Source organism: Pongo abelii, chromosome 4, assembly GCF_028885655.2.
Source record: "Pongo abelii isolate AG06213 chromosome 4, NHGRI_mPonAbe1-v2.0_pri, whole genome shotgun sequence".
NCBI classification, from domain to species: Eukaryota; Metazoa; Chordata; class Mammalia; order Primates; family Hominidae; genus Pongo; species Pongo abelii.
In genome coordinates, this window is record NC_071989.2 from 15,168,181 (window position 1) to 15,194,369 (window position 26,189).

At 43.1% G+C, this 26,189-nt stretch overlaps 1 protein-coding gene and 1 pseudogene across 3 annotated transcripts in view; both read right to left on the reverse strand.

Annotated features, from left to right (window-relative positions):
- ANKH (ANKH inorganic pyrophosphate transport regulator) overlaps positions 1-26,189 on the reverse strand; it is a 161,466-nt gene that overhangs the window by 79,040 nt on the left and 56,237 nt on the right. The window lies entirely within an intron of this gene.
- Positions 7,736-9,660, reverse strand: LOC100436431 (histone-binding protein RBBP4-like; annotated as a pseudogene).

The following is a 26,189-nucleotide window of genomic DNA, read 5'->3' on the forward strand; positions in this document are numbered from 1 at the left end:
GGATGAACTCAGGAGTTGAAGATGGAAAAAGTGGTGGAGAAGGCAGTAGAAAGGCAGAGAGAAATACACAGAGAAGGACTGTCACTGTAACAAAGGCCAACACAGAAACACAGGGGGATAGCTACACAAGTCACACAGGTTAATACTACTAACTGACCAAAATGAGTGGAAAGGGAAGTTTAGAATGAAGATATGTGGAATGCTCCCTGAGCAGCTGTGCAAAAAGGGGGGGGGAAAAGGTGCTTCACATGCCTTAGTGCCACTTGGATTCTTTGGACATAACTACATCTAAACTTATTTGGGCCAGGCGCGGTGGCTCACGCCTGTAATCCCAGCACTTTGGGAGGCCGAAGCTGGTGGATCACCTGAGCCCAGGAGTCTGAGACCAGCCTGGCTAACATAGTGAAATCCCATCTCTACAAAAATACAAAAATTAGCCAGGCATGGTGGTACGCGCCTGTAGTCCCAGCTACTCGGGAGGCTGAGGCAGGAGAATCGCTTGAACCTTGGAGGCAGGGGTTATAATGAGCCAAGATTGCGCCACTGCACTCCAGCCTGGGCGACATGAATGAAACCCTGTCTCCAACAACAACAACTCAGTTAGCATATATACCATAGTATTTATTTAAGAACGTAAGAATGGTTCCAACCTCAATGTTAGAATTGTTTTACAAAGTCTGACTTTTGAGCTTCCGTATGAGTTAAATGCATTTTTTAAAAGCAAATTTAATATCCTTGCATCACATTTAGGTCCCATTCAACTACCCTAAATTCATGTTGTGCTCCCAGAATGGTGGTGATAAAAAAAAAAAAAAAAAAAAAAAAGCTAAGTTCCATTTCTAAGCTGTGTCTATCTAGAAATTTTCTAAAGTATTCAGTGTTTGGCTTGGTAACCTCTCTTTAACACTAAGGAATAAACCACAGTAAATATTTCTTTCTGTTTTACTGAGAATAAAAGGGAATCTCCTAAAATTATTTGTTAACTTTCAAGATGGCAAAGAGCAGATTTTTAAAATTGTACTTTAAGAATAAAACAATGATAATTTTGGACTTTGAGCAGTACACATTTTCTCTCTCTCTCTCTCAACAGGATCTCACTCTGTTGCCTGGCTGGAGTGCAGCGGTGCGATCTCAGCTCACTGCAACCTCCGATTCCTGGGCTCAAGTGATTCTCCAGCCTCAGTCTCCCCAGTAGTTGGCATTATAGTTGCGTGTCACCATGCCTGGCTAATTTTGTATTTTTAGTAGAGATTGGGTTTCACCATGTTGTCCAGGCTGGTCTCGAACTCCTGGGCTCAAGTGATCTACCCGCCTCGGCCTCCCAAAGTGCTGGGATTACAGGCGTGAGCCACCAGACCCGGCTCACATTTTCATTTTGTGTAAAATTAACAGCTCTGACAATACAGTTTAGTCTGCTTTAAAGTAAGTCTTACGGTACCTTCCAATTCCCCAATATAGAATACGATGCTTCTTCATAAGTTAATATGCATTAAGATTTCTACTCCACCTCCCTCCTCACATCATTCTAAAAGTATAGAACAAAAACGTTTCTCCATAATTACTTACTTCCATATGAAGATAAAAGTACACTAAACAGATAAAACATGACATAAACTACTATATCACCTAATTTTTAAACCCCTCAAACACACTTGGAACTTAAGACTAGTCCCATATGAATGTGTTCTTGGCTGATGCAAAAAAATGAAGAATTAAAAGAGAAAAACACAGATCAGGGAAAAACAGGAAGTCCCAACTTTGAAAAACACTCAATCCACCTTCTATGCAAACCACAAAAAGATTAGACAGACTAAGTATTTGTTGACATTGGCTGTAAATTTTGAAAAGGGAGAGAACATTAAAATATATCTGGAGTGAGACTCAAATCACTTATTCACTGGTTCTTTTCTTTTTCTTTCTTTTTGTAAAATATATTTTAAAGAAACTGCTCCGTGGAAACCTAAAATTATCTTCATATTCATCCCTGAGTCTCACTCTGTCGCCCAGGCTGTAGTGCAGTGGTGCGACCTCGGCTCACTGCAACCTTCGCTTCCGGGGTTCAAGCGATTCTCTTGTCTCAGCCTCCCTGAGTAGGGGGGACTATAGGCGAGCATCACCATGCCCAGTTAATTTTTTGTATTTTTAATAGAGACGGGGTTTTGCCATGTTGGCCAGGCTGGTCTTGAACTCCTTACCTCAAGAGATCCACCTGCCTTGGCCTCCCAAAGCACTAGAATCACAGGTGTGAGCCACTATGCCCGGCCAAGATCCAACTCTTTTCACGCACCCTCCTGTGTGTATTAGGGCTTGTGCTGGGAATTTTCTCATGAGTTCTCGCACTTCATTAGTCCTCCTGAAAAACCTAGCAAGGTAGAGAGTCTCAGCTCTTGTGAAGGACAAGATGATTGAGACTCATAGGGAAAAAACAATTTACCCAAGGCCATAAAGCTATTAGTGGCAATATTGGGACTTTGGCCTCTAAATCCAGCCACGTAAGCTGGAAATCACGTGGACCATCAGGTTGATATCTGAGTTTCCCCCTACTAGCTGTGTTATCTTAGGCCCCTTCGGGTGCCTGGAGAGGGATGTGAAGAACCTTAACTCTGGGGTGGGTGCATGAGCTCAGTCTGAAAGAGGTGGCCATGCTGACCCAAACTGCCTGAGATGTCATGACTCTCATTCAGCAGGGAGGTGAGGAACAGCAAAATGAAGAACTGTGGCAGTTGCTTGGTGATTTCCATAAAAAATGCAAAGATCTAGACTCAATGAAGTAGTTTCAAAAGCACCTTCTATACCAAGTCTGTCTGCTGCCTACCCAAGCTCCTACGGCTGTAATAAGCCTTTTCTTAGCTTCATTTTCTTTTTATACGAATGGTTCCCTTGTTGTAAAAAAATGCATAAAAATTAGTTTTGAATAAATCAGCCGCCCCAAAGTCAGCTTTTGACTTTTGCCTAGTCAAAAGCTAAGCAAAATCAAGCCCACTTACTACTCAATATTTATCCTCATTGAATTTGACAGCTTTGGAGGAAAGCGCCCAGTGTGTGCAAAGAATGCCAGTTTTGCATTTTCAAAAGCAGCTTCCAGTGATAGCTCATGAAGTCAAAAGTCTATCCCAGCCTCTCCCTGGGGAGCCCTCCCAACTTTTACCTTCTACTCCAGCAAACCTCTGCCACACAGGTGCTACTTGAAGGGGCTCATCCAGCAATTGCTTGGCTAAGAAGAATTTGTTCAGTGCCTGTTATGTGCCTGGTACTCTACTAGGCAAGAACCATGGACCACACACAAGAGGTTTAAAAGCTGGTCCCTGCCTTCAAGGAGGTCATGATGAGAATATGGAACAGGCACAGGACAAAAATGGTGGTACTGATTCGATCAGCAAGAGCAAGCTGCCTGTGCTGAAGATGGTGAAGGTCCTGGATCCCTTGGGACAAGGGTGGAGGGCTCTGAGGGGGTACAGGGAGTGTCAGAGCTCAGCCTGCTCTGGGTTCAGAGAGGAACAGAGGCTGGCTCAAGGAAGCGTGCATGGAGTGGAGAGAAATTAGGTCAGGTGTCTAGAGTTGAGTCCCATTATACTGGGCAGGGGAATTGAGATTGGATATGATTGCGATAGGAAAGGCTGCAAGCTTGTGAGAGGAGGATTTATGAAGAACAATCTGGGAAGAATGTGCATAGTGGACTAGAGTGGCAAAAAACAGAGTCAGGAAACCAACTCTTGCCAGAGTGGCAGGGAAGAGGTGCTTGATCTGGGACCTACACTGGTGATGATGGGACAGGAGGGTGAAAGCCAACATTTATTTGGATGTGAGAAGATCTGTTTCTTGTCTGCTGCCAGTGGCCCTCCTCCCCAGGTGAATCTCCCTCACAGTGGGGAATGGACCTCCTTCACCGCTCTATCTAGGCTGATGAACACTGATGAAAGGAAAGAACGATTTGGGGGTTTCTAGCTGAGGAGGCAGCTGGGTCCTCGCGAACACAGCTAAAAACACTACTCAGAACTGACTACTCATCCTTGAAGTTATGTGAAATAAAAATAAAACAGGGCTGGGCACGGTGGCTCAACACCTGTAATCCTAGCACTTTGGGAGGCCGAGACAGGTGGATCACCTGAGTTCAGGAGTTCGAGACCAGCCTGGCCAACGTGGTAAAACTCTGCCTCTACTAAAAATACAAAAAAATTAGCCAGATGTGGTGGCAGACACCTGTAATCCCAGCTACTCGGGAGGCTGAGGCAGGAGAATCGCTTGAACCTGGGAGTTGCAGGTTGCAGTGAGCCGAGATTACGCCACCGCACTCCAGCCTGGGCAACAAGAGAGAAACTCCATCATATATATATATATAAAATATTTATTTATTTATATATTATATATATAAATGAAACAACACTTAGTTACAATAAAGCCTAAAATAAAAGAGAGGTGGACACTCTTACCAAAGTTTAAGGAGGGTGGGATGTGTCAGCAGAGCCAGGCTGCCTTGGACTTGGTCTGCTTTGACCCTGACATCTAAGGGTTCTGGGGCTGGAAAGAGGCCCACGGAGACACTCTGGGCTGCTGAAGACCCAGCGAGGACTCACCTCTGCCACTCAGTCATAGCCAAAGACCTAACCCCTAAATGTCCCTCAGCCGTGGTGGCTTTGCCCAGTAGCTCTTGGGTACTTCTCCAATTCCCAGGAGCTGTGCCCATCTTAAACTGGCAGTGTGGTGAGGACTGCAGGGGATCAGAGGCAGTGAGACCACCGGACACCCGGTGGCCAGTTCTCTGGCGGAGCAGCAAGGTAAGTGGTAAGAGGCTGAGTAACGGGAGATGCACCAGGGTGAAGAGGCAGAATAAACAGGCAAAGGACAAGCAGCCAGGCCGGGAGTCTTGCAGGAATGGTGGCTGCAAATCTCAATGGTGCTGTTCTCACCTTCACTGCTGCAGCTCCTCTTGTCCTGGAGAAACCCAATCCCAAGTAAGTTTGTCCTGGAAGTTTGCAAGTGACACCTAATGGCCCAGCCAGCTGTGTGGCCTTGCGGGGGCAGTAAGCGAGGCCCTGGCAGGAGCATTTCTCTGCCCTGTTTGCTCTCTCGTGGGGCAGTAAATCCTCTCCGTCTTCACTTGCTATCACTGCATTTCTGTGTGGCTGACTGTTGAACAATGAATGGGGCGACCGCCCACTGGGAGAAAAATGTTTTTCTCTAAGTAGAAGAAGTAATGTTACCCACTGATCCATTCTGGCCTGCAAAGCAAATGTGTTTGCTAAGCCAACGCTTATCTGATGGCGAACTTCTGTTGGGATAAACAGAAATATCACTAAGATCTCTTTACACTGGTGAGAACCAAACCTCGTAGGATGTAGACAGAGTCAATGCAACTAACTGCATGGCTTTATTCTCCAGGAAGTCCTAACAGCTTTGGGCAATAAGGCATTGTTGGGAAGTGTACTGGGAAAGCCAGCCTATTCTAGAGCAGCAGAGCCTATTTTCAAAGGACACTTATTTTAGCCACAGAGGAGACCTGGAAAAAGCTGAATTTCTCATGCTGGAACTATACCCTGCAGCTTCCTGTGTGCCCAGCACTGACCGTGAATCCATGACATAGCTATAGTGGAGACCACAGAAAGGAGGCAGGTGAAGTGCAGAGAGGGGCCCTGGCCATGAACGTGGGCTAAAGACAGCTCGGGGAGTACAGGGAGCATGTGTAAGAGGCTCTGGGGATGTTCCATTGAATGCCTCTTCTCTCCCTCTCCTTTCTTCTCTCGAATCCTAATTATCTAATAGTTGTACTACCACAGAAAATCCTTTTGCTTACTGTTGGATCACAGTCTTAAGATAAATGTCCCCAGGTTTACTAACTGCTCTAACTTGGAAATGTGCTGTGGTGAAAAGCTGACTCCCAAAGGCAGATCATTTCTTCCAGTACTGTTCAATTATTTTCCCACAGAGGTGACAAACTTCAGAAGCAGATGAGAGAGCTTGCTGCAAGTCATATAAGAAGCTTGCTCCTGAACAGATTGGGCCTTGAGATTGGTAAACCAACATGTGGAACTGACTAGTTGTTTTGTTTCCTGGAATGACGTTAGGGTTGCACTGAGCGCTGCATTGCCCTTCGAAGAAATATATACGGCATTTGCCTCCGCGCAAGGTGAGGCAATGAAAACGGAATTCCGTTGGTGCTTTGGAAGGCATGGTCTTGTGTTTTCCTTTGCTGTACTGTGTGTGTTCTGAGATAATGGAAGTAGGAGGAGGTGGTACGCAGAAACAATGTGTGCCTGGCACTACTTGTCTGAGTGACAGAAAAATGCCTGGATGCACGTCTGGTCCAACGTGCATCCGCCCACAGCATCTCACTCACCACACATCACTGCAGGCAGCTGCTCTTTTCAGAAGCTGATCCTTCACTTGTGTGCACAGAAACATTTTCCATTTTCTTGGTGGCATGCTAATGGCAAAGCAAAATCTAGTTGCTGACTTGGAGCCATTACCACCAGCCATGAAAAGGTAGTCAGCAAAAAGAGAGTGGAAAAAATTTATCTTCAACAATGGTGGAAAAATCCAATTGTGACCTACTAAACAATGGTGTTTATTACTTGAACAGTGAACATTTTCTGCATTTGGAAAAGAAATAGATGCAGCTTTTATTCTGAACTAGAGAGATCCCTATAATAACACGTTGTGGTTCTTAAACTCATCTTAAGTTAAAATAATCCCCAAATCATGTGCAATTGATTGATAGGATGTAAAAAAACAAGAAGAAAAAATTCTGGACTCCTTCAGCAAACCTTCACCCTTTTCAAATGAGAACTATATAAAGGATGCTGCAAAAGCAGATTAAAAGCTGGGTGCGGTGGCTCACGCCTGTAATCCCAGCACTTTGGGAGGCGGAGGCAGGTGGATCACTTGAGGCCAGGAGTTTGAGACCAGCCTGGCCAACATGGCAAAACCCCATTTTTAGTCTCTACTAAAAATACAAAACAATTAGTTGGCGTGGTGGCACATGTCTGTAATCCCAGCTACTCAGGAGGCTGAGGCACAAGGATCAGTTGAACCTGGGAGGTGGAAGTTGCCGTGAGCCAAGAATACACAACTGCACTCCATCCTGGGTGACAGAGTGAGACTGTGTCTCAAAAAAAAAAAAAAAAAAAAGCAGATTATAGCCCAACATATATAAAAGCGAATATCCTAAGGTAAGCCCTGAGACCGTGAGGCTGGTTAATTATTCCTTTTGCAATGTGACACCTTATTAGTGTCCTGTTTGGAGCCTTTGACAGTTAAAATTATTTTGAACATATTTTCCTTCCCAATTGTCGGAGTAGATCTTAGCTGAAAAAATTCTTTTTGACGTGATATTTTTACAAAGAAATTTGTATCTGTGCCTTTTGGGTACAGGCATATTCAGACCTTGTTTTATTGAGCTTCACTTTCTTGTGCATTGCAAATGTGGTTTTTTTTTTTAAATGCAGAAAAGCAATTTATTCCATTTTAAACACTTACACAGTTAGTCATGGAGAGTAATAGGCCTGCTGGTGAAACAGGTCACCCAAAATGGTGATGGCATCAAACTAGTGGTCAAGGACTAACTCCTAAAAAAAAGCAACTCTTATTAAGGATTAATTTAATTTTTAAAACAAATACAATTTATTGATTCACTCTTCTCAACTTGACAATCTACCTGTGGTATAACAGTCAGGTAAAAACATACACCTTTACAACTTGGTGGTCCCAAGTTTAAAAAAAAAAAAAAAAAAACACCAACCAAAAAAACACCATTTCACAGACAGGAAATAAACAACATGAAAACAGCTCAAGGAGTACACTAACGAGCAAAAATATACAAATATATGGGGAAAGAGGAACGTGTTGTTTTGACTTAACTGAACCAAGAGGAAACTGGTCTACGTATGAAAATGTGCATTCTGGAAAGTCAGGTGTTGAGATTTTCGAGTAGGAATCTATATGACTTGAATCTCCCCTATTTCCTGAATAAAAGTGACATCTTTCAGTATTTATACTTCATGGCTCAGACACCTACCTCATTTGGCTCTATTCCTTACTCACTCTAGCCTTTACTTAAATGAGTCTGAAAAACTTGGGGATATAGCATAAGAAGAAAAATAATCACACATAATATTCCCCTTTCTGTAGCTACTTTAGACCTGGGTTACTAGAAAATTCCTGAAGAAAATTTCAACGTAAGTCTGTAGCTTTGTTGAATCAAGCCCCCCCGTTAATATTTAGAAAACACCCACTGTTTGGGCTAATAGCATTATCGGTGGTACCTATTATATAGAGGGATAGCTGAATAAAGTCTGTCTCAAAACCAGTGTTAAATCACTCTCAGGGTTGAGAAGAAAAAAGGAGAGTCTAAAATCACAAGAAGTAAAGACATATCTAGGACCCTTGTCCTTCTGGATCCATGCTTCCTTCAGGGTCTTCATCATTATAAATGTTCTCTGCCATTTGCCACACTTGCATGATATTGTCTTCCGATACAGAACAAATCACCCAAGGTTCACTGGGATTCCAGGAGAAATCAGGTATCTTGGCAGTGTGACCACCATGAATAAACAACTCTGGTGGCCAGTCTTTTGCATCTTCTGGGGATTGTTCCTCTCCATTTTTACTTAAATATCAGACATTCAGTCTGCAATCAGTACCACTAGAAGCTAAAATAGTCTCATTTTGAGGTGACCACTGAACCTGGAATATTTCATCCTTAGGTGACTCAAAGGAATGCAACTTAAGTTTCAGATTTCTCAGATCCCACAAGGCAACAGTCTTGTCAGCTGATCCTGTGGCAAGAATGAACTCACTATAAGGACTGAAAGAAAGGCAGTTCACTTCAGCAGTGTGAGTGTCAACTGAGTGGCTTGGTTTGGAAGTATTGTTTGAACGAGTATCCCAAATCATAAGTTTCTGATCATCAGCCACTGACCCAAACAGACACTCACGGAGTAGATGCCAGGGAACATCTTCTACTACTGCTGTATGCCCTGTAAAGATGGTCTTCACACCTACCACTTTTCCCTCCTTTGGAACGACACTGATGTCCCACAGGCGGATGGTGTGGTCATCTGAAGCACTAAGTAAGTGCCCACTGAGATTTAGGTTCCAAGAAAGCCCATAGCCTTCCTTCTGATGTCCACGGAGATGCAAGTTCGGGTTGCACTCTCCAAAAGGATCTGGTTAGAAGGATGTTTTGTATAGTCAAAGACAAGAACATCACTGGAAGGAGTCTTTGTTGCGATGATACAAGGGTTCTGGGGCATATAACGGGGCCCTGTTTACTTTTCCTTCATGGTTGATCTTGATTTCTATTTCAATTTTTCCACTAACTGAACCAAAACCTCCAAATTCTCCTTTCTCACTGTCGTAATGTGATGCATCAAACTGAGCATCATCATTAGGGAGCTGCACGCTGGCTATAACAAGATGGTTTTGTTCATCCGATGTGTGTGTCCCCAGGACAAGTCGATGAATGCTGAAATCTTTCCCTTCTGGTCTGGTTACATCTGGAAGCCACTGGGCAGTTAGGCTGGGCCACTCCAGAGCATAGGTCATCACCAAATCATAAAGAAAAGGGGTGTTCTTTTTCCATATTTTGTATTCCTCGTTGATCACTCATTCTCCCACCGTGTCGTCGAAGGCTGCTTCCTTGTCGGCCATGGAGGGCAGGCGAGCCGGGGGAATCCTGGGCTCGAGCGTTGCGGAAGCGGCAGGGAGGCTGCAGGCGCTCGCTCTGCGCACGCGCCTCTGTTTTTTTTTTTTTTTTTTTTTTAACAAATTGAAGGTTTGTGGCAACCCTGTGTCAAGCAAGTCTATTGGCACCATTTTTCCAAAAGCACATGCTCACTCTCTGTCTCTTTATGTCACATTTGGTAACTCTCGCAATATTTCAAACTTTTTCACTATTATTATATCTGGTATGGTGATGTGTGATAGGTGATCTTTAATGTGACTATTTTAATTGTTTTGGGACACCACAAACTGCACCCATATTAGATGGCAAACTTAATAAATGTGTGTGTCCTGACTGCTCTACCCGCTGGCGTTTCCCTTCTCCCTTGCCTCCAGGCCTCCCTGTTACCTGAAACAAAACAATACTGAAATTGGGCCAGTTAATAACCCTACAATGGCCTCTAACTGTTCAAGTGAAAGGAACAGTCACACCTCTCTCATGGTAAATCAACAGCATTGCTTAGTGAGGAAGGCTCGCTACAAGCTGAGTTAGGCCAAGAAAGCTAGGCTGCCTCTATCACTTAGCCAAGTTGTGCATGTAGAGGGAAAGTTCTTAAAGGAAATTTAAAAATGTTACTTCAGTGGATACGAGAATAATAAGAAAGTGCAACAGCCTTATTGCTGATACGGAGAAAGTTTGAGTGGTCTGGAAAGAAGATCAAACCACCCACAACATTCCCTTAAGCGAAAGCCTAATCCAGAGCAAGGCTCTCACTCTTGAATTCCATGAATGCTGGGAGAGGTAAGGAAGTTGCAGAAGAAAAGCTGGAAGCTAACAGAGGTTGGTTCACAGGGTTTGAGGAAAGAATCTGTCTCCAAAATATAAAAGTACAAGGTAAAGCAGCAAGTGCTTATGTAGAAGCTGCAGCAACTTATCCAGAAGATCTAGCTAAGATCACTAATGAAGGTGGCTACATTGTACAACAGATTTTCAAGGTAGACAAAACAGCCTTTTATTGGAAGAAGGTGCCATCTAGGACTTTCACAGCTAGAAAAGAGAGGTCAATGTCTGGCTTCAAAGTTGCAAAGGACAGGCTGATTCTCCTGTTAGGGGCTAATGCAGCTGGCGACCTTAAGCTGACACCAATGCTCACTTACCATTCAGAAAGTCCTCAGGCCCTTAAGAATTATGCTGAGTCTACTCTGCCTGTGTTACAACAAAGCCTGGATGATAGCACATCTGTGTACAGCATGGCTTACTGAAAATATTTTAAGCCCACTGCTGAGACCTACTGCTCAGAAAAAAGATTTCTTTCAAATATTACTGCTCATTGACAATGCACCTGGTCACCCAAGAGCTCTGATGGAGAGGTACAAGGAGATTTATGTTGCTTTCATGACTGCCAACACAACATCCATTCTGCAGTCCATGGATCAAGGAGTCATTTCTACTTTCAAGTCTTATTATTTAAGAAATACATTTCATAAGGTTATAGCTGCCATAGACAGTGATTCCGCTGATGGATCTGGGCAAAAGATAGTGAAAACCTTCTGGAAAGAAGTCACCATTCTAGATGCCATTAAGAACATTCCTGCTTCATGGGAGGAGGTAAAACTATCCACATTAACAGTCATTTGGAAGAAGTTGATTTCAACCCTCATGGATGACTTTGAGGGGTTCAAGACTTTAGTGGGGAAGGTAACTGCAGATGTGGTAGAAACAGCAAGAGAACTAGAGTTAGAAGTGGAGCCTGAAGACGGGACTGAATTGCTGTAATCTCATGATCAAACTTCAATAGATGAGGAGCTGCTTCTTATGGATGAGCAAAGAAAGTGTTTGAGATGAAATCTATACCTGGTGAAGATGCTGTGAACATTGTTGAAGTGACAACAAATGACTTAGAATATTACATAAGCTTAGTGGATAAAGCAAAAGCAGAGTTTGAGAGGATTGATTTCAATTTTGAAAGAAGTTCCTACTGTGAGTAAAATGCTATCAAACAGCATCTCATGCTACAGAAAAATCTTTCATGAAAGGAAGAGTCAACTGATGTGGCAAACTTCATTCCTGTCTTATTTTAAGAAATTGCTACAACCTGCCCAACCTTCAGGAACCACCGCCCTGATCAGTCAGCAGCCATCAATACAGAAGTAAGATCCTGTACCCGCAAAATGATTACAACTCTTTGAAAGCTCAATGATCGTTAGCATTTTTTAGCAATGGAGTATCTTTTAATTAAGGTATATACACTGTTTTTTAAGTCATAATATATTGCACACTTAATTGACTATAGTATAGAGCAAATATAACTTTGTTTTTCTTTTTCTTTTTTTTTTTTTTTTGAGACAGGGTCTTGCTCCTTTGCCCAGGTTGGAGTACAGTGATGTGAACATGGCTCACTGCAGCCTTGACCTCCTGGGCTCAAGCAATCCTCCCACCTCAGCCTCGGGTAGCTGGGACCACAGACATGCTACCACCACACCTGGCTAGTTATTTTATTTTTTGTAAGGATGAGGTCTTGGCATGATGCCCAGGCTGATCTCAAACTCCTGGGCTCAAGTAATCCTCCTGCCTTAGCCTCCCAAAGTGGTAGGCTTATAGGTGTGAGCCACCACACCCAGCCCAAACATAACTTTTATATGCATTGGAAAACCAAAAAATGTGTGTCACTTGCTTTCATGTGGAATTTGCTTCATTGTGGTGGTCTGGAACCGAAGCCACAATAGCTCCAAGGGATGCCTATATAATCTGATGTACATATCTTGGAAGATTTAACAGAATTATTGGATTAAAAGGTTTCTTACCTGATTGTTTTAGTTGTCTCTTATCTTTATATAGAACCCTATTAGATGCCTTCTTGATCTTTAAGTCCTTAAATTCCCTATGACCTCCCTAAAAACAAATCCCATTGCTTCCAATCCTTTCCCAGTGCCTACCCTGATGATTACCAACACTCATTCTAAAACAGTCTAAGTTTGGAAATGGACAAGCTAATGCTATGTTACTGAAAGTATACTCTAAGGAACACTATTTCTTCCACATGTTAATAGGTGCTGTGTATAAAAAACTCTTTATATTGAAATGACTCTGGAAAACAAAATTAAACTCTCTTTTTTTTAGCTATAGAATTTCTCAAAGACTTTGTCAATGTATGCTAAAAATCTCCAAAGGGACAGTGGCGTTACAGAACTTAACAAATGTTTTTGCCTACAGAACCTTGCTTTTGAGGTTCATGTTACAAAGTCCTCCATGGGACATTTTGAGAAATGCTGCCATGACATCACTTCTACTGTGACATGAAGCGGGGTGTGGGTAAGTGGATCCAACAGGAAAACAAGAAAACAGAACGTCTGTGTCAGTCCTTGAAAGCTCAGCTCTTGACTTTCACCTGTCTTCTATTCTACATATTCCCTAAGACATTAGTGTGTCATGAAAACAATTTAGAATATTACAACCAACAATTTTTATAAACAGAATAGAAAAACGCCATCATGCATGCAGTGGGGATGCGTCTGTTGTAGGAGTCTGTGTGCACTAACATGTCTGTAGACTGGGCTGCAGGACAAGATGCATTTCCTACTGTGCACTGCTGGCAGCCATTTCCTCCAGAGATCTCTCATCTACTCCTACAGTTTCAATTCCTTTCTTCCTGTCGACAGTGCCAACACCGGGTCAATGTTCCTACCTGAGACTTCTCTCCTTGGCCTGAAATAGGCAAAGTCAACTGCCCACCAGCTAGCGCTCATTGGGTGGCTGGCAGGTGCCTCAATCTCAGTGTGTTCAGAAATGAATTCATCATTTAGTCCCTGACACTCCACAAGGCTGCTCCTTCAATGTTCCATTTCTTAATGGCTCTTCTCACCGAGACTTGGCATTATCTCTGATGCTTCTCTCTCCCCTATTCCTCCATTTTCAATCAATCACCTTGTCCAGTTGATTCTGTCTCCTATATATCAATTATATCCATCTATCACTTCCCAGACCCACCGCCTAGTGCAGACCGGTATTACTTCTCGTGGAGTTTGCTGAATCCCTGTTACTACTTGATCTCTCTTGACCTTATCGTTGCCCGAGTCCATTTTGCTTCACAGCTGGAGGGATCCTCTGAAGATGCGGCTCTGACCCTGTCTCTCCTCCACAGCTTCCCATCATCCCTTGGCCAAATACCAGTCTCCTTAGTTTTTCTTTTGAGGCCCTCCATGATCTGGTCCCTCACCTCCTCTTCTTCTCCATTCTAGATTCCGGACACAGGGCGTCTCCTTGAGAGCTACAGATTCTTCCCTCCTCCTCAGCCGTCCCATTCTCCCTCCCGCCTGCCTCCCCCTGGCTGCTCCTACGCATCCCTCGTCTCAATGTCAGCTCCTCTGAAGCCTTTCTCTGATCCCTGGGCTGGGTTAGCTCCCCACCCCCATTCCTTCTCCCATAGCATGTAAGCTGCCCATCATGATCCAATCATGGCTTACTGAATGACTTGGCACAGAGTACGTGCTCAATAAAGACTTATTGAATGGGAGCATGACTCTCACCCATCTTCAAGCAGGGATGTTAAATTAACCAACTTGTTGGCTCTGGAACCAACTTGCAGAGTGATGTCTGATAAATACTGTAATCCTCTAGCTTGGCATCTTCCATACCGTGAATTGCTATCCACAGTGGGTCATGAAATCAGTTTGATAGGTCACATCCAGCATGTAAGTATATTTTAGTTGTTTAAATATTGGTGTATACCGGGCTGCAATGAAAGAACTATTACTGTGTCAGGTGGTGGAAAAGTTTGAAAGCCCCTCCTGCAAATCTGTTTCCTTAGATATGGGCTGAAGGCCATGGACTTCTCTAAAGGTCTTTAGTTTCTATCTCTTTTTTATTTTATTTTTATTTGTTTATTTATTTTTTGAGAAAAAGTGTTGCTCTGTTGCCAGGGCTGGAGTGCAGTGGCACGATCTCAGCTCACTACAACCTCCACCTCCTGGGTTCAAGCAATTCTTGTGCCTCAGCCTCCTGAGTAGCTGGGACTACAGGCACGCACCACCACGCCCAACTAATTTTTGTGTTTTTAGTAGACACGGGGTTTCGCCATCTTGGCCAGGCTGGTCTCAAACTCCTGATCTCAAGTGATCCACCTGCCTCAGCCTCCTAAAGTACTGGGATTACAGGCATAAGCCACCATGCCCGGCTGCTATCGCTTTTTTAATTTTTATTTTCCTCTTTTGCCTTACATTTTTATATTTTACACTTCTTCTTCTTCTATACTCCCTTGATCTTAGCAAAATCAAGGTCTCAGTTCATTCCATGATCTTGGTGATATGCAGATCTAGACCCTCTCCAGCCAAGTGCTCTTTCCTGAGCTCCTCACATGACGTCTCTCATTCTACATGTCTAAAACCAACAACAGCAACCATAACTATCATGTGTTATTGGCAAGAAATGTGGGAAGAGCTTTATCATTTGGTCCTGTGATCACCTTACATAGCAGATTCCATTAGTTCTCTCCCGCCAACTTTGTTTTTTTAGACAGAGTTTCACTCTTGTTGCCCAGGCTGGAGTGCAATGGTGCGGTATCTGCTCACTGCAACCTCCACCTCCCGAGTTCAAGTGATTCTCCTGCCTCAGCCTTCCAAGTAGCTGGGATTACAGGTGCGTGCCACCATGCCTGACTAATTTTTGTATTGTTAGTAGAGACGGGGTTTCACCATGTTGGCCAGGCTGGTCTCGAACTTCTGACCTCAGGTGATCCACCTGCTTCAGCCTCCCAAAGTGCTGGGATTATAGATGTGAGCCACCGTGCCCAGCTAGTTCCCCTTTTCTACAGAGATGAAGGAACATAGGCAGAAAGAATTTCATTACTCACTCCAGGTCACACAGCGAGTGCCCATCTGAAACCTGGTCTGCAATGTATGTCCCCAGCTCTGCGCCTCCAGCATCAGAGCAGCCCTCCCACCACACCATAATGGGTCGCTTATGTCCCTCAGTTGACAACTGAAAGTTCCAGGTATGCAGGCATCCTCTTTCCTTTGTGCTCCCTGCCCCCAGAACAATTCTAGGCCCCAAATAAGTAGTGTTGAATGGCAGAATGAATTAATGTGTCAAAGTCTATGACTGACTGGCAGGTAATAGCCTGGGAGAGTCTGTGTCTACTTTATGCTTACTTGTTTCTTCTGTAAAAATAATGTGATTGTCAGTGATGGACCGAAAACTGTTGTTGGAGTCTCACAGGGGTTGAAAATAGAATAAAATGTTGTGAAACCCCTGCTGACTTCTCTAATTAAGGTATACTCTTGCTAGGTTTACACCTAGTGTTGAGGAAATGGATACTTTCTATGTGTTTTGAACAGAGAAATAAAGACCCTATCAGCGCTCACTGGCATTTCAAACGGGATGAGACTGGATGGGAAATCCCCAGGCAAAGGATTTGGTTCTTTCTCTGGCACAACTGGCTTTGGGATATTAAAGTAATCACTGGGATGCCTTGTGTGAGTCTGATGGCCTCTAAGGTCCTCCAACGACGTGATTCTCAATGTATTTGTATGGCAGCTTGAGGTAGCTGGAGATGACCAAGGTTTGACTCTACCTTTTCTTGCTGTGATGGTTAATACTGAATGTCAACTTAATTGGATTGAAGGATACAAAGTACTGATTTTTGGTGTGTCTGTGAGGGTGTTGCCGAAAGAGATGAACATTTGACTCAGTGGCCTGGGGAAGGCAGACCCACCCTTACACTGGTGGGCACAATCTAATCAGCTGCCAGTGAATATAAAGCAGGCAGAAAAATATGAAAAGGAGAGACTGGCCAACCTCCCAGCCTACATCTTTCTCCTGTGCTGGATGCTTCCTGCCCTCAAACATCAGACTCCAAGTTCTTCAGGTTTGGGACTCGGACTGGCTCTCCTTGCTCCTCAGCTTGCAGATGGCCTATTATGTGACTTTGTGATCGTGTGAGTTAATACTTAATAAACTCCCCTATATATATATGTGTGTGTGTGTGTGTGTATGTGTGTGTGTATATACATATATGTATATACATATATATGTGTGTGTATATATGTACACACATATATATATCTTATAGGATATATACACACACACACATATACACACACACACACATATATACACATACACACACACATATATATATATCTCCTATCAGTTCTGTCCCTCTAAGAGAACCCTGACTAATACACTTGCTTTAGGTGTTTATTCTAAGGTATCTTTTTTATATGAAACTTGCCTTATTTTTCTTAGTTACCTTGTTGTTGTCCAGAGACCCAGTCCATACATTTCTTTCCCTGTTAGACAGTAGCTCACACTGATTACCTGACACAATGTTATTAAAGCTGGATGCTTAACAGCCCTGCAGATGGTTCCAACCCACTGCAGAGACATTCACCTTCCCTTGCCACTCGAGGGTATGACCACTCTCACACTGGAGAGCACGCACTGCTGCTGCCTCAATAAAGCCAGACTCCTGGCCTCACCAGGTGTCACTCAAAAGGCCATTTCGAGTGTGCTTCGAAGTCTGTGCTTCTAACTACTCTGCTTAGCACTGAAGGAGGTGTTTTGAGGTGATACATATAACATTAACAGGGAACTTCTGACTTGTTCACAATTGAGATGGGAAGACAAGATAACTGTATAAAGCTTGTGCACATAAGGAGACATGGAGCAATATACAACTCAGGTGCAACTGTGCAAGAATAATTTTCAATTCTTCCACCCTTCTGCCACTTCAACACATTTGTTCTGGAAAACACTAAAGGTACAGACTGCCTAATTCAGTAGCTGTTGAATAAAGCAAAAACATTAGTCAGTTAAAGAGAATTATCGCCTGTGCAGCACCTCTTGCCCCTCACGAACTGCACCACCCCCAACGCCCCAAAAAACTCGAAACATCTCAACATAAAACACATTTGGGTGGGTAAAAAAAAATACCCAATCCATAGAAGCCTACTGCTTAGTCAGGGCTAAAACAACAGACTTCAATGCTTTAAATGGAATGTTGACCACAATTTCAATAATTGCCACTTAATAATTATTCTGGAGTCCAACAGAACCCTCCCTGCAAGGCAGTCTCTGATGAGTGTTTGCTATTTTATCCCCATTCACACTACAAACCCTTTTTCTAGGTGGTCAGGGGAGTGGCTGTGGCTGTGGCAGGAGGTCACGCTCCTCCTGCTTGAAGGGCAGGGGTGACTGTGGACCGTCAGGAGAAGAGCAGGCGAGTTCCTGTGTGTGTTGTTCTTAGAGGCCCTTCTAATGGGAACCGGCTGCAGCGGCTCTTCTATTACGTGTGATCAGTCCTTAGGCGTCATCAGTTTTAACTGTCCTCTTGTGACCTCTTGTAAATATAAAAAGGAGATGCTGGGAAAGACACAATGAATCCCTGAACTGATGCCTATGCAGTCACAAAGGAGAAACACGGCATGCAGCGTCTGCCCTGGAGAATTTCCGCTTCAGAAAGCCCATTTCATTTTAGGTATAAAATGAATTATCCACATTCTGAACAATAGTGGTTGTCAAAAATTCAGAAAATATAGTTCTAATTTTTAAACTCATTTTTAAAGTTTTAATCTCACATGATCAAATGTTTCTTGTGTCTCTTTCTTCCTGAGCAAGCATTAAACCAACTGCCACAAAGAGTCCTAGCTAATCAGTTACAGTTACAGATTGTCCTGTGTGGTCTACCATGATATTTCTTTTCTTTTTTTTTTTTTTTTTTTTTGAGGTAGGGCCTTGCTCTGTCTCCCAGGCTGGAGTGCAGTGGCATGATCTCAGCTCATTGAAACCTCCGCCTCCTGGGCTCAAGTGATCCTCCCACCTCCGCCTCCCAAGTAGCTGGGACTATAGGCACACGCCACCATGCCTGGCTAATTTTTGCATTTTTGGTAGAGAGGGGGTTTCACCATGTTGGCCAGGCTGGTCTTGAACTCCTGAGCTCAGATGATCCGCCCGCCTTGGCCTCCCAAAGTGCTGGGATTATAGGCATGAGCCACGGCACCCAGCCTGCCATGATATACCTTACAGTGTTGTGAAGTCAGCACAGTGAGTTTGTGAGGGCTTAAGAATTCTGATACTTCCTAAGCATTTTCTCCCTAGGTACTGATCCTTAACCTGAACTGCCGTGAGAACGGTAAACCTATTAAAATACAATGTTTGTATGCATCATTTTACAAGCACCTGCACTACTGACACCTGTCTTAGATTATAAATCTCTGAGAGGCAGACACTGTGTTCCCCTGTAGTAAGTCTATATGTCAGCAAAGTGGCAAATGTAAGGGGAGTGATTTGAGGAGATGTGTAAATATCACAGGGCTACAATCCCAACCTGATGTCATTGGGTTCAAGTCAAGGAGGTCTGAGTTACAGAGTTCTAGAACTGGATAACCTTAAACATGATCTTTTATTTTGCCCTTTGCAGCAGATGTTCCTTGGTCAGGGGTCGGGGGGGTTACTTGAATCCATTCATTTAAGATTAATTTCAGAAAAAAAGGTAAATTAGACATGTATATAACTTTTAGTCTTTCTTTCTTCATTAGCTCCTTTAAAAAAATGGAGTTAATAATTTTAGGCACCAAAATGATATTGCTGGTCATTTACGAAATTGTTTTGCAAAGAGTAACTTTTTCCATGCTCTGAAATCAGTGCTACCTTGCACTTCCAATAAAGTTTTATAAATTTTTTTTAAAAACTGTTTTTTTTAATAAACTTATATATGCCCATTGTGTTAAACACAGAAAAGTATACACAGGAAGGAATAATCAGGCGTATTCATACCACTCAGCCATAACTATCTACTGTGAATAGTTGAGCATATTTTCTTCCGCATTTTTTTCTACATGTACATATTTTTTTTACACTATTGAGTGTAGAGTTTGTAAATCTTATAGTGATCTTTGACCAAAAGCCATCAAGTCTAAGACTTTATAAATAGAAGATAAAGCTGTACCTTCCAAAAGAAAACACCCAATGATTTGGGGATGTCTTTTTGGCTTCTGGGTAATTAAAAAAATTTCCTACTCATTCTCATCACTTACATTCTGAAGTTATCTTTTCAAACAATAAAGTTTAAAATGAGAGGCCGGGTGCAGTGGCTCACACCTGTAATCCCAGCACTTTGGGAGGCCGAGGCGGGTTGATCACTTGAGCCCAGGAGTTCAAGACCAGCCTGGCCAACATACCGAAACCCTGTCTCTACTAAAAATACAAAAATTAGCTGGGCGTGCTCGTGTGTGCCGTAATCCCAACTACTTGAAAGTCTCAGGAGGGAGGATGACTTGAGCCCAGGAAGTTGCTGCAGTGAGCCGTGATCGTGCCACCGCACTCCAACCCGGGAGACATAGTGAGACTCTGTCTCAATCAGTCAATCAATAAGTGTCATAACAGAAAGCTCTGAGTTTTTTCCACCACAGCTTTCTATTTCTCCTTGACATAAACCGTTCATGGGATGAAATGATGCCTTTCTGTAGGTACGAAATGTAGAAGCAAATATGTCCTGAAAATGTTCAATTCTCACCTTTCTGCATTTCCCAGACCTTTCAGGCTAAGGCCATGGACCACTTGAATGAGAAGCCGCCAAAGAAAACTCTGGACCCACAGGAAGTGGGGTGATGACTCAATAGGAGGGACCCTTCCTCTGAATCAGCCCCGTCTCGGTGTGACCCTAGAGCGCGCACTGGGCTCTCAAAGCCACAACAGAATTAAGATCTGAAACCCAGATTTTGCTCACAAAGGAGCCTACACAGGAAGTTAGTTTCTGGGTGCCAGCTGAATTCAAGCCACAGACACGGACTCTGTCTGCATTCCCTGGTGGCACTGGGGCCTGTTTTTCTGACTCTGGCTTCCTGGGTCTCGGCACCACAGACAGCTTCTGTGTTTCTCTACAGGAGGGAAGAAGCAATCCGCAATTCTGAGCTTCATGAGGGAGGAGAATAACTACTATGAAAGCATAAAAACAATTGAATTTTTTTTTTTGAGACAGAGTTTCACTCTTGTCACCCAGGCTGGAGTGCAGTGGCACAATCTTGGCTCACTGCAACCTCCTCCTCTTGGGCTCAAGAGATTCTCCTGCCTCAGCCTCCCAAATAGCTGGGATTACAGGCACCCGCCACCAGGCTGGCTAATTTTTCTGTATTTTTAGTAGAGACGCGGTTTCACCATGTTGGGTAGGATGGTCTCAAACTCCTAACCTCAGGTGATCCGCCTGCCTCGGCCTCCCAAAGTGCTGGGATTACAGGAGCAATCCACCACAACTGGCCAAAAATTGATTGACTTTTAAAGTAGAATAACAATGAGCATGTTTGTACGTGCCTGCACTGATAAGTCAGTTCACAATTAACTTTCATTGATTTGGAGTTTAAAGAATCCAAGTGACATGACTAATTACAGTAACCATGAATTCAGTGCCTGGCCATTTATCCTAGCAATTTCAAGTCTCAGGAATCTCTTGCAGCACTAAGTAAACCAGAGAGACAACTGTATGTTTAACTTCTACCTTCTGTCCCGAGAAGCCACTACTCATCTTGCTTCCCTTAGGATGAACTTGTTGTTTCTATGTTTAAAAGTCTGCAAAAGAAATTTAAAAAACAAACAAAAAAAGCAGACTCAGTATGAGATCAAACCTTACGAATCACTGTCAAGGTCATTTTTTACCTCTTCTATACCTAGACTACTGGGTGGGATAGTGCATTCATAAAATTCCAGATTCAATGCTCTCATTTCCATCGTGACAAAATGCCACTTTATGAAGAATTATGATTTCTCCAGGGTGCTGTGGGGTGAAGAAGGGAGGGGGGAATAAATGGACCATAAAAAGCAAAAGATAAATCATGTTCCTGCAAGTGCAGATCACGATCCCTCCAGTAGACCGCACAGCCTCCTCACTAAGTTAACCTCATTGCCCCAAGCAGCATATTGCATTCTGAACACGTTACTTTGGCTGGTAACAAAACAGTCACTCGGCTTTCAAGAGTCTCGGCTCTGCCAGTGAAACAAGCTCAGCCACCTCATATTCCTTTATATTCCTTATTCATACACGATAAAAAGACAGTGCTGACCAATAACTACAGCACAGGACAGGGAAGGGGGAAAAGAAGAGAAACCTGTGCGGTCTTAATAGGCACCAGGACTGTTCTCTGACCTCTCCACTGGCCACTCAGACACACACTTTCCACACGAAGCCTCCATGTGCAATTGTACGACGTCAGTGGGAGACAGGATTGCTGATTTCAGCTAATAAAAATCCCAGTATACTGTAGGTCCTTTTGAATTGTCTGGTGGGTGTGTACTATTGGAACTAACCGCTTAAGAGCATTCTGATTATGGTACACCCTGTCCCCAAGTACAAACAACCTTGTGTGATATGGCAATAACAAAAAGAATATTGAAACTTTGATGTTCAATCCACTTGATTTTTAGTTTCCTAACATTTTAACATATTTCGATTTTAGATGAAACCTCAAAACATCTTTCCTTGTAGTCTCTAGGGTCTAACTCAAAGAGGAACTTTACCGCTTTCTCTTAAGTTTCTGTTTTCTACTAAAAAAATTCCTGAACAGTTAATCCTTTTCCAAGCAAAACGATGAAATTAGCCATGGGGGCGAGGCCCCGGGGCTAGGATGTCTCATTTACCTGTTCATAAAGATTCCATGCTTGATATTATCCACCTTAATTCAGTTCTTCTACTCTTATGCCTTCAAGGTCTGAAGACCACAGGACAAATAAATAACACCACTGTGGCTCATTAGAAGCACCTTTTAAAAGTCTGAATGTAGAAAATAATCTATCGTCCTACTTCAATTCATGGTACTATCATAGTCCATTCTTCCCTCTCTATTTATTTTCCTTTATAAAATTCTTGCTGAGCTACTTTCAATCACTGGATCCTGAAGGTAGTTGTTTCTGTATTTATCTTAAAAAAAAAAAGAATAAAAGAAAGGATCCTAATAAGTTTGAAAAACTACCAAGGGAAAACAGATTTCCCTTTAAGGGTTAATGCTTTCTCAAATTAAAACCAAAACCCCAAATTTATTATTATTATTTTTTTACCAAAATATAAGTAAATTGAGTAGTCAAGTTTGGAGCAAATGTGTCTGATGGGGACCATGCTCTCAAAACCCCCTTTCCTCTGCCACCTGTTAACGCACTGGCTGCCTCCTTCACTGAGTGTTCCCCCTGACTGTGATGAAACAGTGCCTCGTGACGCTTCCTGATCTAGAAACAGGTTTTGCATGGGCATTACAGAACACTCCACCCCGTAACTACGTGTTTTCCAGTTTTAATACATGTAACAAACAGTTCTAGGGTTTGGGGGTGACAAAGACTCTCTTCCTTGAGCAAACCTTAATGGGGCCCCTCTGAGCCCTCTTCCTTGCCCTTGAGCCCTGTCTTCAGCCTGCTTATTCATAGCAATAATCCTGCTAAGTCAGTTTAGCCAGAATCCCCACACCCCTGATATCTGATCACTCTTGATAACTGATCAAGTTCCTTACCTTCCACCCTTGATGTCTATGCCCCTGGCCTGCCTTCAGCAAGAACCCTGTTAATAAAGTCTTCCTTACGGTTTTAGTAAGTGTCAGAATAATTTTTTCTTTAACACAGGAACCGATTGAAAGATAAAGTACAATCTTTGTACTCAAGTAATTGACTGTCTATCTAGAAACAGACATGGCAATAAACCATCATAAATACAAGGCAGCCTCAAATGAGTGCTACCTATAGTAATAAAATAAGCAGAGTGCTACATTTTCTTTGTATTCAATGTAATCATCCTAGTCATATTAACATATGGTTGAAGCACTTTGGGAGGTTAAGGTGAGAAGATCACTTGAAGCCAGACATTTGAGACCAGCCTGGGCAACATAGTGAAACCCTATCTCTACAAAAAATTAAAAAATAAACTGGGGATGGTGGCACATACCTGTAGTCCTAGCTACTCAGGAGGCTAAAGCAGGAGGATCACTTGGGTCCAAGAGATCAAGGTTACAGTGAGCTATGATCAGGCCACTGAACCTCAGCCTGGGCGACAGATAGAAATGGCTATTTAAAAAAAAAAAAAGCATGGTTGAATGGGTCTTTATTAGCAGAACCTATTTCTCAATGCAGTAAAGGTTTTGGAATGATACAGGATGGTGTTAAAGACAGGCCCATAGATACTCACAGGGTATCAGCAAAACTACTTGCAGATTAGTAATATGAATTGTCATCTGAATGCCACAGAGAAATGTTCCAATGGCTCTTAAAGAGTTATTTTGGCCAAAATATAAATACAGAAGAGTCACGGAGAAAAACAAATTAAAATGTGCAACAGTGTCCTCAGCTTTGCAGTGTGAAGGTGATCCTGGAAACCCCCAATGTAAAGATGATCTGTACTAACGTGTGCCACAGTGACCTTCAATGCCTGGATCCTTACTGTAGCCCCTGCCCATGGCATCTATCAGAGGCTGAGCTTCACTGGGACCTGGCACCTAATCTGTGTCTGCCACAGCCATCAATCCAGCTCTACCTCTCAGCTCTCCATTGCTTCTTGCCATTGCTCCAGCACCATCTTCTTAAAACATGGACAAGACCAAGCCACCTCCATCTTCAGAACCCATTAAGGACTCTTACCCCTACAACATGAGGCTAACCTCCTGCCGCACATGATCTGTGCCATATTCTTCCAGCTTCCTCTCCCACCAATGTTCCCGCATCCCATGTTCTGGCTTTCCCTGACAACTTGCCAGCCCCCAAGCATCACATCTGCCACTTCCCCTCTCCCGGGCTCAGACAGATTCCTCAGGCCAGACACTCCTCCCTCCTAATTTCCACCTTATCCCAGCTCTTCTTATTCTTCAAGGTCAAGTTCAGATGCTAACATCCTTGAGACAGCGTTCTATCTCACACCAGAATCAATGATCCCTTTCCCAATGTTTTCATAGACAATTGTTATTCTCTGCATGACATTTTGGCATTTATTTCATTCCCACATAGCTTTATCGTTAGTTATTTATCTTTGTCTCCTCCACATAAACAACGTGAGGGCAGGAGACTGGTGTGTGTCATCAATGTATCAGTTCAGCTTCTAGCGAATAGCAGGTATTTAAAAATGTAAATAGGCTGGGGGCGGTGACACACGCCTGTAATCCCAGCACTTTGGGAAGCTGAGGCAGGAGGACTGTTTGAGCCCAGGAGCTTGAGACCAGCCTGGGCAACATACCAAGACCTTGTCTCTACAGAAAAAATGTTTTTTAATTAGCGATGAGTGGTGGTGCACATCTGTGGTCCCAGCTACTCAGGAGGCTGAGGTGGTAGGATGGCTTGAGCCTGGGAGGTTGAGGTTGCAGCGAGCCATGATTGTGCCACTGCACTCCAGCCCGGGCAATGCAGTGAGACCTTGTCTCAAAAAATTAAAATTAAAATGTAACTAAATGGACCTGGAGTGGATAAATTAAGTCAGATGCTTTTTATTTTATTTTTGCAATTCAATAGTCTGTTTCCAGCACTAAGGTGTGTCTTATGGCATTCCTTGACTCAGACTCAAGGACATACCTTGGATCAATCCATCTCAGAATCTATCTGAAAGGGGCACACTTTCAACCTATAGCACCTCTTGGAGTCAATCCGGTTTTCTCTCCCTTCCTCCTCTCTCTAAATAAAAGTTTACTTCCTTCAAATTTCACAAGTTTGGGAGCAGGGGTCCTAGTTTCAGAAAGCCAGTATTTTACTAAACAAGGCCCTTTTACTCTATCCATACTTCAAAACAGAGTTGGAATGTTTAACAGAGCGTTTGCCCTTCCAGTCTGAGGAGTCCTGAGTCTTGAAGTTGGTTCTTACCCACCAGCATTGTGTCTCTGTCCTTTTGAACATGTCACCTGTCCCTCTCTGAAAATTCTGTAATTCTATAAACTGTGTAGAATATTCTAGGTCTGTGGCTTTCTAGAAAAGTGAACATTTTGTTTCACTTTCAATATCCTCCACCTAATGAAACCTACTGGGCTGTAGCAGAACCTCTGGGCTGATGTCTTCAAGAGACCACAGGCAAGTCTCCTGATTTTTCTGCATATGAGGATTTAAAAATTAATGTCCACTGTGTGGTAATGAGAGAGATTTCCCCCCAAAAACCCAACAATTAACAGGTGTCTGGGCTGCAGCTCATCTGTCTGTATGCATGTGAGTGTGTATGGATATATACTTGTGTTTGAATAACAAGAACACTGCCACTGCCTTGAAATTGTTCATTCATAGTCATTCTTGTCACCTGCAATTTTTGCTATTTTACCACTTACTTTCTCCCATCAATCATTCTAAAAATATGGATGATGTGGAGGTCCACCAGGGCTTCCAGGGAACCCCATGGTTTCTACACTTCCCCAGTGCTGTGCTAGTTATTTGCTTCTTGTGCCTAAGTCAGTTCTCATGGATGACAAAGTACTCATTCGCCCCTACTAAGGAGTATTCTTTATGCAATAATAACCACTCCCAGGGCATTCCAGACAAATAGAAAAAGGAATGCCAATGTATACATACAAAGACAGGGGCCATGAGCCACACAGACACA